Source organism: Heteronotia binoei, chromosome 16 (genome assembly GCF_032191835.1).
Source record: "Heteronotia binoei isolate CCM8104 ecotype False Entrance Well chromosome 16, APGP_CSIRO_Hbin_v1, whole genome shotgun sequence".
Taxonomy (NCBI): domain Eukaryota; kingdom Metazoa; phylum Chordata; class Lepidosauria; order Squamata; family Gekkonidae; genus Heteronotia; species Heteronotia binoei.
Window position 1 is genome coordinate 53,014,702 of NC_083238.1, and position 10,547 is coordinate 53,025,248.

General features: G+C 46.8%; 1 non-coding gene across 1 annotated transcript; it reads right to left on the minus strand.

Moving 5' to 3' along the window:
* Nucleotides 1-2,851: 2,851 nt before the first annotated feature.
* Nucleotides 2,852-2,918, minus strand: TRNAS-GGA (transfer RNA serine (anticodon GGA)). The gene has a single exon. It is a non-coding gene; the product is annotated as a tRNA-Ser (tRNA).
* Nucleotides 2,919-10,547: the final 7,629 nt, after the last annotated feature.

Genomic DNA, 10,547 nt, shown 5'->3' on the forward strand with positions numbered 1-10,547 from the left:
TGTTTGGCTGGATGGCCATTGGCCTGATCCAACATGGTTTCTCTTACATCCTTAAGTCTGGGGCAAGTGATGCTCTGTATTCTTGTTGTTGGGGGGGGGCAACAGCAGGAGGGATTCTAGTGTCCTGGCCCCACTGGTGGACCTCCTGATGGCACCTGGGTTTTTTGGTCCACTGCGTAGCGCACAGTGTAGGACTGGATGGGCCATTGGCCTGATCCAACATGACTTCTCTTATGTTCTTATGAGGTTGGGAACCCTATCAGGAGATCAGTTATAATCCTGGGAGATCTCCAGCTACAACCTGAAAATTGGCAACCCCACCACATTAGCTTTTTATTTTTATTGGCACCATTAGAGAAAAGGAGGCAGCCATTCAGACGGTGGTGATAGTTAGGACGACAGCAGAGAAAGTGAGCAAGAGGAAGACATCAGAAATGAATTTGGCAAAAATGATATCTGCTTCCCTTTGCTGGGAAATGGGATTTTGAACTGCATGACAATAACAGCCTTGTGTTCAAGCAAAATCTTCTTTCCAAGAACATTTTTCTTCTTTAGCTGCTTTAAAGCACTGAATCAAGAAAATATTTTATTATTTGAAAAGTCCACAGTGTTCTCCCGACTACCCCGCAATGCATTATTTTGGATATTTTTTTTCTGCTGCATGCAGAAATCAAAAGGCAATATAGTACTGACAAGAACAAACTTTAGGATAGGAGGGAGTGATAAATTCAGTATTCAGAATCATGTTGCATTACCAAAACTGTAATGAAAAGGAACAAAATGGCGGTGCCTAGAGAAGAAGACTGCAGATTTATACCCCGCTCTACTCTCTGAATCAGAGACTCAGAGCGGCTCACAATTTCCTTTATCTTCCTTCCCCACAACAGACCCTCTGTGAGGTGGGTGGGGCTGAGAGGACTCTCACAGCAGCTGCCCTTTCAAGGACAACCTCTCCAAGGCCATGCCAGCAGCTGCAAGCAGAGGAGTGGGGAATCAAACCCGGTTCTCCCAGATAAGAGTCTGCACACTTAATCACTACACCAAAAGAGCTCAGATGAAAGTTTCAGTATTTACTCTCAACTCTTCATTCCACCTCTGTTTTCTTGTGGGTGGAACTGTTGTCATTTAGAGAAAATGTAGATTTATATTCTTTCAGTGTTCTTATCTAAGCATTCTTAAGTACCTTTTTTATCTCTCTTATCTAAATGGAAATGAAAATATATCTAGTGAAACCCAATCCCTTGAAAATGTGAGAAAGCCTCACCCAATCCCATAGGAGTTCCTCTCCTGATGGGCTCATCCTGAGACTGGACATTTTAAAATATGCATTACAGATTTTTATTTTTTGCAAAGTCGTTTTAATATTAAATAGCAGTGACCGGGAAGAAGATGATGTGTGTATGTCATAGGAAACGCTGTCAGAATACTACCATGGCTTGCTTTAGTAATGCCCAGGGGTGGAATTCTAGCAGGAGCTCCTTTGCATATTAGGCCACACACCCCAGATGTAGCCAATCCTCAAAGAGCTTACAAAAAAGAGCCTTGTAAGCTCTTGGAGGATTGGCTACATCAGGGTGTGTGTGGCCTAATATGCAAAGGAGCTCCTGCTAGAATTCCACCCCTGGGAACATCTGTTGGACAATGTCCATAGAACAACAAAAAGATTCCCACGTAGAGAGCAAATATTTTCCAACTCCTTTTTCCTGCTGTGTTAATAAGAGTCGCGTTGGATCAGACTAGTGATCCATCTAGTCCAGCATCCTGTGAAGAAGAAGAAGAAGACAATGAAGAATAAGATGAAGAAGAGTTCATTTTATACCTTGCTCTTCACTACCCAAAGCGGCCCCGTGGCGCAGAGTGGTAAAGCAGCAGTACTGTGGTCTGAACTCTCTGCTCACGACCTGACTTTGATTCCAGCGGAAGCTGGATTCAGGTAGCCGGCTCCAGGTTGACTCAGCCTTCCATCCTTCCGAGGTCGGTCAAATGAGTCCCCAGCTTTCTGGGGGGAAAGTGTAAATGACTGGGGAAGGCAATGGTAAATCACTCCGTTAAAAAAGTCTGCCGTGAAAACGTGAAAGCAACGTCACCCCAGAGCCGGAAATGACTGGTGCTTGCACAGGGGACTTTTCCTTTCCTTTTCCTTCATTACCCAAAGGAATCTCAGAGCACCTTTCAATCACTTTTCCTTCCTCTCCCCACAACAGACACCCTGTGAGGTAGGTGGGCTAAAAGAGCTGTGATTGACGCAAGATCACCCAGCAGGCTTCATGTGGAGGATCAGGGAGTCAAACCCAGTTCTCCAGATTACAGCCCATGGCTCTTAACCACTACACCGAAGAGTGACCAGCTAGCTCCCTTGGAGGTCCAACAACGGGATATAGAGGCCTTCCCCAATGTTGCCTCCTGACACTGGTATTCAGTGGTTTTGGTGCCTCTGAACATGAAATCTGTCTCATCTCCTTTAAAGCCACCTATGCCTGTGGCCATCACTACATCTTCTGGCAGTGAATTCCACACTGTAATCACACATTGTGCAATAAAAGTATACTTTTGGTCCATCCTGAAGCTATTGCCTATCACAGGGGTGTCAAACAAGCTGTCTGGGGGCCAAATCAGGCCCTCGGGCTCCTATCAGGCCCCTCAGCAATTGGCTATAATTTGCTTCCTTCTCCCTCTCTCTCGCTTCCTTCTGCATCACAACTTGCTTATGAACATATATGAACATATGAAGCTGCCTTATACTGAATCAGACCCTCGGTCCATCAAAGTCAGTATTGTCTTCTCAGACTGGCAGTGGCTCTACAGGGTCTCAAGCTGAGGTTTTTCACACCTATTTGCCTGGACCCTTTTTTGGAGATGCCAGGGATTGAACCTGGGACCTTCTGCTTTCCAAGCAGATGCTCTACCACTGAGCCACCGTCCCTCCCCTTTTGAACATGAACATATGAAGCTGCCTTATACTGAATCAGACCCTTGGTCCATCAAAGTCAGTATTGTCTTCTCAGACTGGCAGTGGCTCTCCAGGGTCTCAAGCTGAGGTTTTTCACACCATTTTGCCTGGACCCTTTTTTGGAGATGCTGGGGATTGAACCTGGGACCTTCTGCTTACCAAGCAGATGCTCTACCACTGAGCCACCGTCCCTCCCTTGCTAGGCTTTGCTAGGCTTGCTCAATCACACAGGAGCTATAGAGCAAAGCCTCAATTTTCTCCATTGGCTGAGGCTCTAACCTTGGGGAGGAAGGGTGGGAGGGAGAGCTTGCTTTGCCAGGCTCTCTCAATCGCACAGCAGAGCTATTGAGCCATGCCTCTCTTCCTTCTATTGGCTGAGGCTCCTCCCCCGCCTGCTCCCCTGGGAAAGGAAGGAAAAGCCAGTGCTTCCTTTGCCCAGTTCCCTGGATCCCATGGGATCCGACGAGTGCTAACGTTTTAAGCATATTTTATTTTAAGGATTGTTTTAAAAAAATCTTTGTGTTTGTCTGTGTCCTTTATAAAGTTTATATCTCTGCTACCTTATCTTAACTAGGGACACATATGGCCATGGTACGGCCCAACGAGGTCTCATTTATGTTGGTTCCGGCTCTCATAACAAAGGAGTTTGGCACCCCTGGCCTATCAGCTTCATTTGAATCCCTCGAGTTATAAGAACATATCTCTTTCCCAGGAATAACCTCTGGTGAGAAGTGAATGGACAGTTCAGTAGAATTGCTTTTTTCTCACAAAGAAGCGAGTGGAGATGACAGACCATAATGGCTTTGAGCGTTGGTGGGATTCTAGCAGGAGCTCCTTTGCATATCAGGCCACACCCCCTTGATGTAGTCAATCCTCCAAGAGCTTACCCAAAAGAGCCTTGTAAGCTCTTGGAGGATTGGCTACAATGAGGGGGTGTGGCCTAATATGCAGAGGAGCTCCTGCTAGAATTTCACCCTTGAATGTTACTGATGATATACTCTTTTTTATAAGTTCTTGGAGGATTGGCTGTATCAGGGGTGTGTGGCCCAATATGCAAAGGAGCTCCTGCTAGAATTCCACCCCTGGATGGATAGATGGATGGATGGATAAAGATAGAGAGAGACAGCTAGAGAGATAGCTAGATAGACAGACAGACAGAGGTGGAATTCTGGCAGGAGCTCCTTTGCATATTAGGCCACACACCCCTGATGTAGCCAATCCTCCAAGAGCTTACAAGCCTCTTTTTTGTAAGCTCTTGGAGGATTGGCTACATCAAGGTTATGTGGCCTAACATGCAAAGGAGCTCCTGCTAGAATTCCAAGCTCTTGGAGGATTTGCTACATCAAGGGGGTGTGGCCTAATATGCAAAGGAGCTCCTGCTAAAATTCCAAGCTCTCAGAGGATTGGCTACATCAAGGGGGTGTGGCCTAATATGCAAAGGAGCCCCTGCTAGAATCTCACCCCTGGCTTTGAGTATGCTGAGAAACTTCAAATCATTTCAAAAGGAATGAGGTGAAAGTCGTCTATAATATTTTGCCAGTGGGCACTTCAGGAAGCTCTCGGGAGCCCTCAACTGTGCACCTTTATCCTGCCATAATGTTTTTTTTCAAATGAACAAGAATCCCATAATCCATTTGAAAGTGCCTTGAATCAAGTCCAGCTTCCTCTCCCTTTCGAACGTACTTGTGTTAATATGCAGCGTGTGCTCCAATTTATTCTCCGCGCTTGAATAATTGATCAAGGTGACTGCCGCAAAGAAGTTCTGCTCTTATCTTATTAATGATATTGCTCATTGAGCGCCACGAACCGATTACTCACCGGAAAACGAAGCTACTTTTGTTTGCTCTGAATCCGGGGACGTAGTTGTTTTCCTTCTACCCTTAGCATCTGGGTGAATGACTAATTGAACCCCAGATGACACAGGGAAAGAAGCTCATTGCACAAACTTTTGTGGGGTCAGTTTCCTATGAGAAAAGCAGGGGTGGAATTTCAGCAGGAGCTCCTTTGCATATTAGGCCACACACCCTTGATGTAGCCAATCCTCCGAGAGCTTGGAATTTTAGCAGGAGCTCCTTTGCATATTAGGCCACACCCCCTTGATATAGCAAATCCTCCAAGAGCTTGGAATTCTAGCAGGAGCTCCTTTGCATGTTAGGCCACACACCCTTGATGTAGCCAATCCTCCAAGAGCTTACAAAAAAGGGCCTTGGAAGCTTTTGGAGGATTGGTTACATCAGGGGTGTGTTGCCTAATATGCAGAGCAGCTCCTACTAGAATTCCACCCCTGGGCCACACACCCCTGATGTAGCCAATCCTCCAAGAGCTTACAGTAGACCCTGTACTAAGAGCCCTCTAAGAGCCACTCCTGCACTATACCAATGCAAACTAGGGCCCTTTTTAAAAGCCGGAACACACAGGAATGCAGTTCCAGTTGGCTTGGTGTCAGGGATTGTGGCCTAATAGGCAGATGATTTCCCGCAGGGCTTTTTCTACAAAAAAAATAAGAGCCCTGATTGTGTACAATAGACATCACAGTGTTAGTCGGGCAAACTTTTTGTTCGCCTGGCGTGTGTAACTGAGCAACTCCCAAAACATGGGGTTCTCCGATATGGGCAGGAGGGGTCCTTGCTCAGGATGGGAATCCAGAGAGGGGTGGAAGGAAACGATCGGACGGCAGCAGGAGTGGAGGTACTCTGCTAGCCGTGCAGGCGCAGTTCATCAAAAAAAGATGCGAAGCATTCGTTTATTGATGGTGCGCCTGTGGCTAGGAACGGGGTTGGCGCCCGCCTGGATTAAGTCAACAGCAAATCAATCACTCGCCCGTGCTGGCGCACACCAATGTCGGTTCTATCGAAGAGAAACTTTCTAAAGATCAGGTCACAAAACCGCACTGCAGAAACTGTGGCGGTTCTGATCTTTGGAATGTCTTAGGGGCAGGGGGTCTTGTAGAAAAATAGGGGGCAGAGCCCATGGGCATAACTCGTTAGCATATGCCACCTCCCCCCAACCAAAAGCAACCTGATGCAAGAAAGGAGAGCCCCGGGCGAGTGAGGCCTGCTTGTCCTGGCTAAAGATCCAGCCAGTCCAAGCAGGCCTTGCTCACCTGTGGCTTTCCTGGGCTGCCCCCCCCCCTCGGTCAAAAGCCCAGCAAGCCACCCGCTGCTCAAAATCACATAAGAAGTGAAAAAAGAGTGGTTGGGGCTTAATGAGGGGTTAATGAGGGCTGCTGGGGCGTGGCAAAGCCCCTGACGCCTGGCTGGCTGCCTGCTCTCCTAATCCAGGGATTGTTATGCAGCTGCACCTGCTATTCAATAGACAAGGTAGGCGGGGAGGAGGAGGGGGAACCCTCAGAAAGGTTCAGGAGCTGCACTTCTCTGAGCTTCTACAGAATCTGAGGTCTGCTTATGGGGTTGCCAACTGTAGATTGTATTTTTTTAAAATAATAATAATAAAATGATCTCCTCTGCACAATGGAGAATTGATCTATGGGTATCTGGGGCTCTGGGGGTGGGGGTTTAAGGTAGAGACACCAAATTTTCAGCATAGCATCTGGTGCCTCTCCTCAAAACACCCTCCAAGTGTCAAAAAAAATGGACTGAGGGATGCAATTCTATTAGCCCCAAAAGAAGGTGCCCCTATCCTTCATTTTTTCCAACAGAGGGAAGGCATTTAAAAAGGTGTGCAGTCCCTTTAAATGTGATAGCCAGAACTCCTTTTGGAGTTCAATCATGCTTGTCCTAGTCTTGCTCCTGGCTCTACCCCCCCCTCCCAAGTCTCCTGGCTCCACCCCCAAAGTCCCCAGATATTTCTTGAATTAGATTTGACGATCCTAGGGACACATGGGTAAATGGGTGGGAAGGGGGACCCTGAGAACTCTCCACTCAGCCCCTCCCCTCCAAATCTTGGAAGACTAGATCCTGGGCCCTGGTTGAATTGTCGCTCGCATGCTTCACATTTTCTTTCCTGAAGTCTGGAGCAAGTACAGCTTTTCGAGCTTATTCTGTCAAGAAATATATATCTAGTCAACTCATTTTCTCCAGAGAACCTCAGTTCGACAATCACCATTTGGAAAGGCTTTGTGTGGCTCAACCAGTAACGTATGCAAAAGCAGGGCTTTTTTTGTAGAAAAAGCCCAGCAGGAACTCATTTGCAAATTAGGCCACACCCCCTGACATCACCTTTGTTTCACACAGGGATTTTTTGTAGAAAAAGCTCAGCAGCAATTCATTTGCATATTAAGCCACACACCCTGATCCCAAGCCAGCCAGAACTGCGTTCCTGTATGTTCCTGCTCAAGAAAAGCCCTGCGCAAAAGAAAACCGGAACCATTATAAATTTATAAATATAAATTTATATTTATAAAGCATTGGCACCCCTGCAACACGTCCGCAAGTTCCCAAAAGGCAGAGCTTTTTTGGTAGAAAAAGCCCAGCAGGAACTCATTTGCATCTTAGGCCACACCCTCTGATGTCACCATTGTCTTGCACAGGGTTCTTTTTGTAGAAAAAGCCCAGATAGGGTTGCCGAGTCCTCTTCATCCCCCAGTGGGGGACATTTGTGTGCGTGATGTTTGTGCGCTGAAATAATGTCACCCGGAAGTGGTACCCGTGCAGGGTCGCTCTAGGCATTTCCGGAAAAACTCTATGGTTTTTTCTGGATGCTCTAGCCATTTGGGAGGTTAAAACTTTATGGTACCTATTGTACCAAAGAGCTTTACCTCCCAAATGGCTACAGCATCTGGCAAAACCATAGAGTTTTCCTGGAAACTCCTAGAGCGGTCCCGCACGGGTGCTGCTATTTTGATGACATCACTTATAGGTGATGTCATCACACTAGTGATGCAGGGGGAGGTTCCCCCCCCCACCGGCCCAATGACACCAAGCCAGCCAGAACTGCGTTCCTGTGCGTTTCTGCTCAAAAAAGGCCCTGCCAAAGGAAATGCTTATGTTCACATCAAAGGGAAAAAGAAACATCATTTGAGTTCTAATGGAAAGGTTAATCTCCATATCAGAAGAGGAACATGTGAAGAGGCAAGCACATGGAGCTGACGCTGTAAACCAACCAGTGGTTACTTGAAAAGTGGACCTCAACCCGTTGAACTGTTATTTTGGAAAGAAGAACTGACCCAGACAACCAGGAGGAAAACCCTGGCCAAATAATGATGGAAAATGTAACTAAGATATTACAGCAAGCTCAGATTTGCTGCGGTTGACAAAGAAATATTATACTTTGCATATGTGGGCCACAACTTTTTTTTAACATCTTCATGTACATTTTGAGTTCTTGAGGAGAGATTCTGACAAAGCAGTTCTTCCCCCATCATCAAACTGCATGCTACGCTCGCAGCTCTGAGAAGTTCTGAAAGCCGTTTTCCACGCAGTAGGGATCTGTGGTGTTGACATGTTCAAAAGAAAAACAAAGACAGGGACGGCCAAACTGTGGCTCAGGAACCACATGTGGCTCTTTCACACATATTGGGCAGCTCTTGAAGCCCCCACTACCCTGCCAGCTGGCTTGGAGAAGGCATTTCTCTTTTTAAATCATTTCGCCAAGCCAAGCCAGCCAACGGCTTAAAGAATGCATCTAAAGTTGCTTCCTTTTCACCTCTCCTTCTCTCCTTCCTTCCTTCCTTCCTTCCTTCCTTCCTTCCTTCCTTCCTTCCTTCCTTCCTTCCTTCCTTCCTTCCTTCCTTCCTTCCTTCCTTCCGTCTTGTGGCTCTCAAAGATCTGACATTTATTCTATGTGGCTCTTACGTTAAGCAAGTTTGGCCGCCCTTGACCAAAGACATACTTGGCCTATGAATGGTCGCTTGTCCTTATAGGCAAGTTTGCTAGAGTTTTTTTTTTTTTTAACAGGATCTTGTATCTTTAGTAAAAATTGGTGAGCTCCATAGTCTCCTGATGGGAAAGATAATACAAAATACTTTGTGATATATAAAGTTGTCATACCAAGACAGTTCACTTCTCAGTCTAATCCTTTGTCATCTACTCTGAGTGGTAGTGGCTTCATTCTCAGCTCTAAGGTCAAAGTTTAGCACAGGGGTGTCAAACATGCAGCCTGAAGGCCAAATCAGGCCCTCGGAGGGCTCCTATCAGCCCCCTGAGTGACTGGCTGTCATCTCCCTCTCTCTTGCTTCCTTCTGCATCTCAGCTTGCTTTGCCAGGCTTCCTTAATCGTACAGGAGCTACAGAGGAAAACCTCTATTTTCTCCATCAGCTGAGGCGCCTCCCTTGGGGATGAAGGGTGGGAGACAGAGTTTGCTTTGCCAGGCTCTCTCAATTGCACAGCTGAGCTACTGAGGAAAACCTCTCTTCCTTCTATTGGCTGAGGCTCCTCCCCCTCCTGGTCCCCTGGGAAAGGAAGGAAACAGCCAGAGTTTCTTTTGCCCAGTTCCCTGGATCCCATGGGAGAAATACAAGGAAAGCAGCTGTAAGACCAATGAGTACTAAAGTTTTAAGCATGTTTTAAGTATTTTTTTTTTTAAAAAAATCTTTAATTGTATTTGTCTGAGTCCTAGGTGCGCAAAAGGCCCAGTCTGAAATGGCCTGGCCTGACAAGGTCTCATTTATGTCAGATTCAGCCCTCATAACAAAATGATTTTGACACCCCTGGTTTAGCAGGTATGTGGAGAACCAGAGATTTTCTGTATGCAGACTATGTGATCCAACACTTAACTTGGGCTCAAGTTTATCTGCTTTAGCATCAGGGTTTTCTTTTGGGTTTTTTGTAATAGCAGAAACGCACCGGAACGCAGTTCCAGCTGGCTTGGAATCAGGACATGTGGCCTAATATGCAAATGAGTTCCTGCTGGGTTTTCCTACCAAAAAAGGGCCCTGTTTAGCATGTGTCACAAATCCACTGCAAAGCAGGGATGCCAGCATCCATTTGGGACCTGGGGATCCCCTGGAATGACAGTTCATCTCCAGACTACGGAGACCAGTTTCCATGGAGAAAATGGATGCTTTAGAGAGTGGACTCTGTGGCATCGTGTCCCACTGTGGTCCCAGGCCTTCCCAGCTCCACCCCCAAATCTTGAAGCATTCCCCTATCTGGAGCTGGCACCCCTTTCCCCTCTTCCCCTCCAGTGGTCAGAGGGACCTGGCAACAGCACTGCATAATTTTTGTTGTCTGGCAGTTAAGAACGCTACTAATTTTGTAACCCATGCCACTGGGGCTCGGAAATCTTTGTGTTGACCTCCCTTGTGTGAATCAAACCCACAGGTTCTTAGTTTCACACCACAATTAGAATCCTAGAGTTGGAAGGGACCTCCAGGGTCATCTAGTCCAACCCCCTCCACAATGCAGGAAACTCACAAATACCTCCCCCTAAATTCACAGGCCATCTAGCCTCTGTTTAAAAAACTCCAAGGAAGGAGAGTCCACCACCTCCTGAGGAAGCCTGTTTAACTGAGGAACCGCTCTAACGGTCAGGAAGTTCTTCCTAATGTAGAGCCAGAAGCTCTTTTGATTTAATTCCAACCCATTAGTTCTGGTCCTACCTTCTGGGGCCACAGAAAACAATTCCACCCCATCCTCTATATCAGGGGTGGCCAACGGTAGCTCTCCAGATGTTTTTTGCCTACAACTCCCATCAGCC